This window comes from Cucurbita moschata, unplaced genomic scaffold (genome assembly GCF_002738365.1).
Source record: "Cucurbita moschata cultivar Rifu unplaced genomic scaffold, Cmos_1.0 Cmo_Scf00019, whole genome shotgun sequence".
Classification (NCBI taxonomy): Eukaryota; Viridiplantae; Streptophyta; class Magnoliopsida; order Cucurbitales; family Cucurbitaceae; genus Cucurbita; species Cucurbita moschata.
The window spans coordinates 3,140,926-3,148,569 of NW_019268535.1; the positions used below are offsets into that span (position 1 = coordinate 3,140,926).

Below are 7,644 nucleotides of genomic sequence, written 5' to 3' on the forward strand. Positions count from 1 at the left end.
AGTCCATGGCGAGGACACTTTCTAAGAATCTCCTTAAATCTCTCCCAAGCGTCACTTAGTGTCTCATCTTCAAACGGTTGAAAAGCAACAATCTCATTTCTAAATCGTGCATTTCTAGTGGGTGGGAAATACTTGATAAAAAATTTCTCTACTATACTATTCCAAGAATCAATGGTTCCTGGTGCTAAATTATTCAACCATGATTTAGTACCATCTCTCAATGAATAAAGGAATAAGCTCAGTCTAATCATGTCTTTATCCACTCCTTTGAATCGAAATGAGTCACTAACTCCAAAAAATGACTTTAGGTGTAGGTGAGGATCTTCCGACGGTAGTCCATGAAATTGCCCAATGGTTTACAACATTTGAAACATCACGGGCTTTAGCACAAACGTAGTTACTTGCATTTCGAGTCTAATAATGCACGGATTTAGCTCTTCCACAGCTGGAAGTGCATATGCTCGGATCGCTCTTTCTCTGTCATCTGTTAAATGAATGGCATTGGCAGTAATTCTCTCTTGATTAGCCATCATCGCTAGATTTTCAAACTCCCGATTCAGCTGGGCTCCAAGTTCTATTTGCGGTAAATTGTGTTCTGTCATTTTCTTTTTCTCCCTCAACCTTCGTCTAAATGTTTTCTCTATTTCAGGATCCAAAATAAATTCCAAACACGTAGGTGGGTCATACACAGAATTCTGCAGTAGTAAACTTAATTCTGTAGCGTAAATACAGCAGTAGAAAATTCAACTTACTATGGCTTCTTGTTGGCTCCAACTCACGAAAATCTACAAAAAGTAAAATAACCAAATGAGGTTTCCCGGGAACGGCGCCAAGAACTTGATCGCTTGTGGATGTATATAATAAAATGATGTAATTCACAAGAATAAGTGCAAGTATACACTGTCACAAGTAGAAGTAAATTATCGATTTCACAAATAACCTGTCTTTTTGGTTAATTTTATCGGATATTAAGTGAGTTTTTGGGTAATATTTAAATGGGTGTTGGTGATTTTGACTACTTAAACAAAACTAAAACAAAGTGCCACGGCTGTCAGAATTTTTGGTTAATTTTATCGCGGGATATTAAGTGAGTTTTTGGGTAACATTTAAATGGGTATTGGTGATTTTGACTACTTAAACAAAACTAAAATAAAGTGCCACTGCTGTCGAAAAACAGAAAATGATGAGAAAATCAACTATAACGAGGAAGGTTAGAGAGATTAAATAGATAAGTTGTTAAATTTTGTGGTAGATTTTAGTTCCTTTTAAAATATTTCCAAGCCCACTTCCAAGGGTCACACATGGTGATTATTTTCATAATCGTTTATAATTTCTATTAACAAGGCTCTAGGAGAAGAATTATTCCTAACCCTTCTATTGCCCTTAAGTCTCCTCGCAATGGAACTAGAGCAATAAAGATGATTTCATTGCTTCGTCTCTTCTCTCGAATAAGAGAACTACTATGTATGTATGTAAAGTAACTAATTAAACACACATGTAAATTATTAACAACTTTTTAATAAACTAAAATCATACCGTCAACATACTTAAACTATACAAAACTCTCTCGCCTCCCCTATAAAGTTTATCTCTCCATAGAAACTGAATTAAATAGAGGAACCCACATCTTAATCATATAAAATTGATAGAAAAAGAAAGGAGAGTAAGGAAATAGAGAGTTATCCAGTTTTGTTGTCGTTCTTCAATGGAAGTACCCTTCCCTTAAGCTCTCACGTCCACCTCTTTGCCCTAATCTATCCTTCTTTGTCTTCTCTTTCTTCTGCTGTCAACAGCTGCTCGATTAAGGTTTTTCTTCTTCTTCTCTAGTTTCACGGCAGTTCACAGTAGTGAAGGCTCTGCTGTCTAATCCGATTTTTCTCTCCCAAAGTGTGTGCTTCTCCTCTTGGTTTTCTTTTTTCCTTTTATATTGAGCATGAGTTCCCCTTTAAGGCTGAAAAGGAATAAGTTATCCACTTGAACTGCTGATGTGGATTTAAAATTTTCCAGCATAAGTTCCTCCTTGTGTAGTCAATGACTCACTTTGATTGTTAATGTGGATTTAAAATTTTCATGTCATCCCCCATTTGTTTCTAGATTTGCTACTCCCTCGTTGTTCAGCATAAATGTCTAAAACTTTACCACATAACTCAATTAAATGTACAATTAAGATCGATTTATGCCAAATCATATTTTTTTCATATTAGACCGCAATAAACAATTTCATGCTCACTAAGTAGAATAAATGGGGTAATAAATGAGAAAATGGTGAATAAGAGTGCAATATTAACTACAAAAAGACTTGATATGAGTCTACTTTTAGAGAGTTATCAAAGGTTAATCCAACAAGAAGCCTAGGGCATATTAGCCAATGTTGTGGATACAAAAAGGGAAGAAAGTCCCCATTCACAGTGACAATGGTGAACGAGTTTCTTGGCGTGTTTTTAAAGGATTTATTAGGAGTACCCCTTCCCGAGCCATAAATTTTTGTATAGAGCTCGAACCAGGTACTAACCCTATCTCTAAGGTCTCATGTGGTATGACGCCAGAAATGTTAAAAGAAATCAAGGTAGAGGTGTAAGATTTGTTGGACAAGGGTTTAGTGTGCCTCAACGTATCTCTTCGGGCTCACTAGTGCTATACATTAAGAAGAAGAATGGATTGGCATGTTAAGGTATTGATTACATGGAGCTGAATAAGAGAACAATAAAAAATAAGTGCCCTCTCCCTCATATAGAGGACCCGTTTGATCAACACAGGCAGTGGTAGTGTTTTCCAAGATAGACCTACGGTACAACAACTATGAGTTCATGATTATGTCATTGGGACTCACCAATGCCTTTGTAGTGTTCGTGGAATTGATGAATTGAGTATCTTTTTCATAGAAGACATCTTGGTTATTCTAAGATGAATCAGGAACAGAAGTTACACCTCCAAGAAAACCTTAACAAACTTGAGGGAGAATAAATTGTATGCCACTTATTGAATCACATTCTCATTCGTAAACTTGACTTTACTCAAAATTCTTCACTTATTTGAACCTCCATGTACCACGTCCTGTAAACTATGTTAATACATATGCTCTATGCCTATAAGACATTTGAGAGCCATGTATGTTAATTTGTCATTATATGACAAGTATCATGTATGTATGTCTCGTAAACACCATGTCACGAAAAGAATAGAAGTATAACTAGCCTTATGAATATATGTCATGTTTTAATGTTATTGGACCTTATGTATTTTGTAGAACACGTGCATTAAGATACCTCCCTTGTATGTGCGCGTAACTTACGAAATCTATGTTCGCCATGATAATCATTTCCCTCCGTGGGGTCTAATAGTGTGAGTATGCGCTAGCCTAACGAGCCAGACCTAAAGGTACATATACGAGCCAGTTTGGAGAGTCTATATGCGCATACGTGGTCGTGTGCAGGGAATTATTACACATCCAACCCTGCCCGGATTGGAAAGTAGAGTCTAAGGCTATACCAAGATGTTTTTATGAAAATATAGGTCCCACCATGATTGCTTTTGTTTATATTTTTCGACCTCAATAGTGAGGCTACTTGTATTTACTCAAGCCATGCTATTTCTTTTTAAGGTTAGATCAGAGTATTTTCATTACTTTGAATATATTTTATTTTGTTTCCACTATTTCATTGATGTTTACCGTTCATTGAGATAGGTTTTACGAAAATTTAAGTGAAATGTTTGAGATAGCGGTAGGTGTCAAAAGAAAACTTGTATTATAAAGAAAAAAAAGTTGAAGTATGACTTGTATGATAGAGAGAGTTTATGGAAAAATACATATCAAATCCTGATTTTTTTTTGTACAATAATCACGTCAATGAAAAAGCTAAATAAGACGAAAAGAAAAAAAATACTAAACATCAATAAAATATTAAACATTTACAAGTTACAAAACATTACTAACATATGTTGTTACAAACGTCGGATACTTTTAATTTTTATAATATTCTTAAAATTAGGGAATGATTGAGCTGAATTAGATTGTAATTAGTTTTTCAAGTTGGTAGAGTTGATCTAACACTTGTAAACCCACCCACATTTTTTATTTTCTAAAAATTTAACCAGATCCACAAAAATAAAAAGCATCCAAACCCAATCGGTTGGATAGTAAAAATTGGTCTAGTTTTGGGGTCCTATGAACAACCTTAACACGAACACCAAAAATTAATACTTAGTGATTTCTTATAAATGTTTTTAGAAAATATGTGAGTGAGAAAAAAAATCATCTCAAAGTACTCGCATGGATCTTAGAAGCAGTTTAAGACAAATTGGTAATATAATCATGAACCATCAGGAACCAATTTTGGATTCCAAATCATGAACGTGAGACGTTGTAATAACTAATGGTAAAAATGAAGTTTCACCACGTTTGATCCGAGTTCTGGTAGTTTTTGTCGAGTTGGAGAAGTAATGGGATGAAAAGTAGGGAGATGCATTATTATTCTCCATTCAAATTTGTAAGCATAGCAATGCATTTGGGAGGCCCCTATTGAGTTATTGCCTTGGCATTGGGGCCTTGAGGTGTCGACCTCATACAAATCAAAGTACTATATCTATCTATCTTAATAGGACCAATGGACCATACAATGACATAACATTTTAATCATTAATTCTTTTTCTTTCATTTCCACCAATCAAAACTCCGCTTCTTTATTAATGTGTCATTGTTTTGTTACCTAATACTTGGAAATATGTGAAAGTGGTATCTTTTTTTCGTATGAAAATCCTTGTAAGAAAAATCAAAAATCAAAAGTTTTGACTAGAAATTTAAACCACGTGAAAAACAAAATTATGAAGTGCCGGTGGGAAAAACAAGCTGCTAAAGTCTAACAATACACTTATTTTTCTAATTTATCTTTGGAATGAAATGATATTTTAGACTTTGTTTGTGTAACGATCTTACTTTTTCTTTTAAAATAAGATTGATATTCGTGTACGTCACGACTATTATGTGTGGAAAACCTTTTTGAAACATTTCATCTTAAAAAGACGTTCAAAGTTCATAAATATTATAAACATGATAAAAACATAACTAAAATAGGAAAAATACATCTTTTATTACCGTTTAGAAATAGAAATGCTATTAGTCTATCCTAACAAAAGAACTATGACAAAAGTGCGGAAAACGATAGATAGACGTAGGATGAATATTATAAAATATCCGATAAGTAATTTGAAGCATTTTAATTAGCCTCATGTCATTTCAGGTCTTAATAATTAAAAAAGCAATTTGAGATCCATTTTGAGGTCATTTAGAACCAAACAAAATAATTAAGGTAAGCAATAAATACCTCAAAATTAATATGAAAAAAATTAATTTTACTTTTCAAGTAAATGTCCATGCCTTTCGAGTTTTTATTCTCGATTTTCCTCAAATATGTGAGATCTGCTTAGATTTAGGTTATGAATTTTTAGTATATTGTTATTTGAGAAATTTCACAGAAGTTTCATGAAGAAGCCGTAAGTTGAATCAGGCCAAAAAGTGGAGTTCCCATGATGGTCAAGAAACTGCAAGATTTGTAAGTTTTGTATTTTTTATTATATTTGGACGAGTTTATTTCATTCTTTGGTTGCCCTAAAATTACAAGAAAATATGTTTGTAAATATGGATTAAAACTCTCCAATTTTGATAAAGGAACCAAGTTGTTTTTGAGTTTTGGTTCGTAAACTAATTGGAGAACTTGAATTTGAAACGTAGGTGAGAAAAAGGCTTACATGCATCATATAGTGGGCGGTGTATGCATCAGACCGTGCGGCTGCCAAGTGTCAATCAAGGAGAGGTCCAGGGCTTGTGGCGCTAATAGGGACACGTGTTGGTAATGGCGCAAGCCATGCGCCATGCAACCAAGATACTGCATCGTATCCACAACCCGATTCGCGATCCAGCTAGCTAACTTGGAAAGGCATGCGTCACCTAAGTAACTAATCACGAAAACTTTAGACAACTAATGCTTGTAGGGATCACTAGAACGTGATAGAATGCGAATATTCCTTACCTTAAGTGTTTAGAAAATGCATGTTAAGGACTTCGAAATGACATTTTTGGATGAGTATTGTGAGATCTCACATTGGTTGGGAAGAAGAATGTAGCATCCTTTATAAGGGTATGAAAATCTCTCCTTAGCAGACACGTTTTAAAAACCTTGAGGGAAAGTCGGAAAGGGAAAGCCCAAAAAGAACAATATCTACTATCAGTGGACTCAGAGCTTTACATTTGGTATCAGAGTTTTAGGTTAAAGATTTTGTAGCTAGCTTACGAGGTAGGCTTAACATGTTCCATGATCCCACTATTAATACCCCATCATCGTCAGGTATGTCATGTGTAGGATAAGAAAAGGAAATGTCATTAATTACGTATGTTGTTAGTGCTTGATCATTATCAAATATAACTCATAATTGAATTTTGACACCATTAACTCTATAGTTGACTTCATTATTGTTAACTTAGTTATATGTTTATTATAATATAGAATATGATATGATTTACCTTGCATGGAATATGAATGTCAATTGATGTTTTGATGGGGTTTAGATTTAATAAGATTTTAGTAAGCTACTGAATGTTAGTGTACGCATGAAAATAGTTTTGCCAATGAAGGTCAGATGTTTCAGTTAGACGTCTTGAACATAGTTAAAAAAAATATTGTGTTATGCCCATAGAGATGGAAAGAAATTTAACAATATATACTGACGAGTAAGTAGTTTCAAATGAAAATGACCAATAATTCTATTGATTTCAATGAAGTGTCTAAGCCATAGACCTACTCATAAAATTTGAGGAGCATGAAATTTGGTGAACATTAGATTAGGATTATGAGCTAAATTAAGGATATGTGTAAAATGACTAAAATGCCCTTATAATTATGTACCCGCTTACAACCAAAGTTATGTCATGGTTTAAATAGATTATACAAAGTTCTTAAAATGAGAACTCAAAATATCCTCACGATATGAATTTTAATTAAAAATAATTATAAAATAATAAAATAGTTACGAAACATAAGCCAAGACAATGATTAGGTAGATTTTTCATCCAACATTTTGACCATTTTTACTCCCATAATTTTATGTTTATAAATTATTTTAAATTTGGTCATAATTTAAGAAGCAGAAGGAGCCATTTTCAATTAAAAAAAAATTCAAAAATGTAGTATAGAAGTAATAAATGAGTCATAAAATAAAGCATGTAAAGTAGTGGGTACCAAGAAACATTAAATTTCATAGTAGAATTTAAATTATAGTATTATTTGGATGGGTCCTATAGTCAATATAGATATAATATTTATCCAATGGTGAGAACGAGAGAAAACACAATTGAGGTGTACACGTATTAGGATGGATTGGACCAACCCAAAATTTTGAATCGGTAATTGAAATAACTGGATATTGTTTCACAATCTAACTCTCTATTTTCAGGTAGAGTTGTCGGGTTGTTAAAAAAAATTAATTTTTTTTATTTATCTACTATCATGTTAGATGAACACGACTCCCTACAATGATATGATATTGTCACTTTGAGCATAAATTCTTATGGTTTTGCTTTAGGCTTTCCCAAAAATCTTCACACCAATGGAGATAGTATTCTTTAATTATAAATTCATGATTATTCTCTAA

The 7,644-nt window shown here is 33.3% G+C and overlaps 1 non-coding gene across 1 annotated transcript; it reads left to right on the forward strand.

Annotated features, from left to right (window-relative positions):
- Positions 1–105, forward strand: LOC111457332. Its single transcript, XR_002712913.1, has one exon. It is a non-coding gene; the product is annotated as a Plant small nucleolar RNA R71 (small nucleolar RNA).
- The last annotated feature ends 7,539 nt before the right edge of the window (positions 106–7,644 follow it).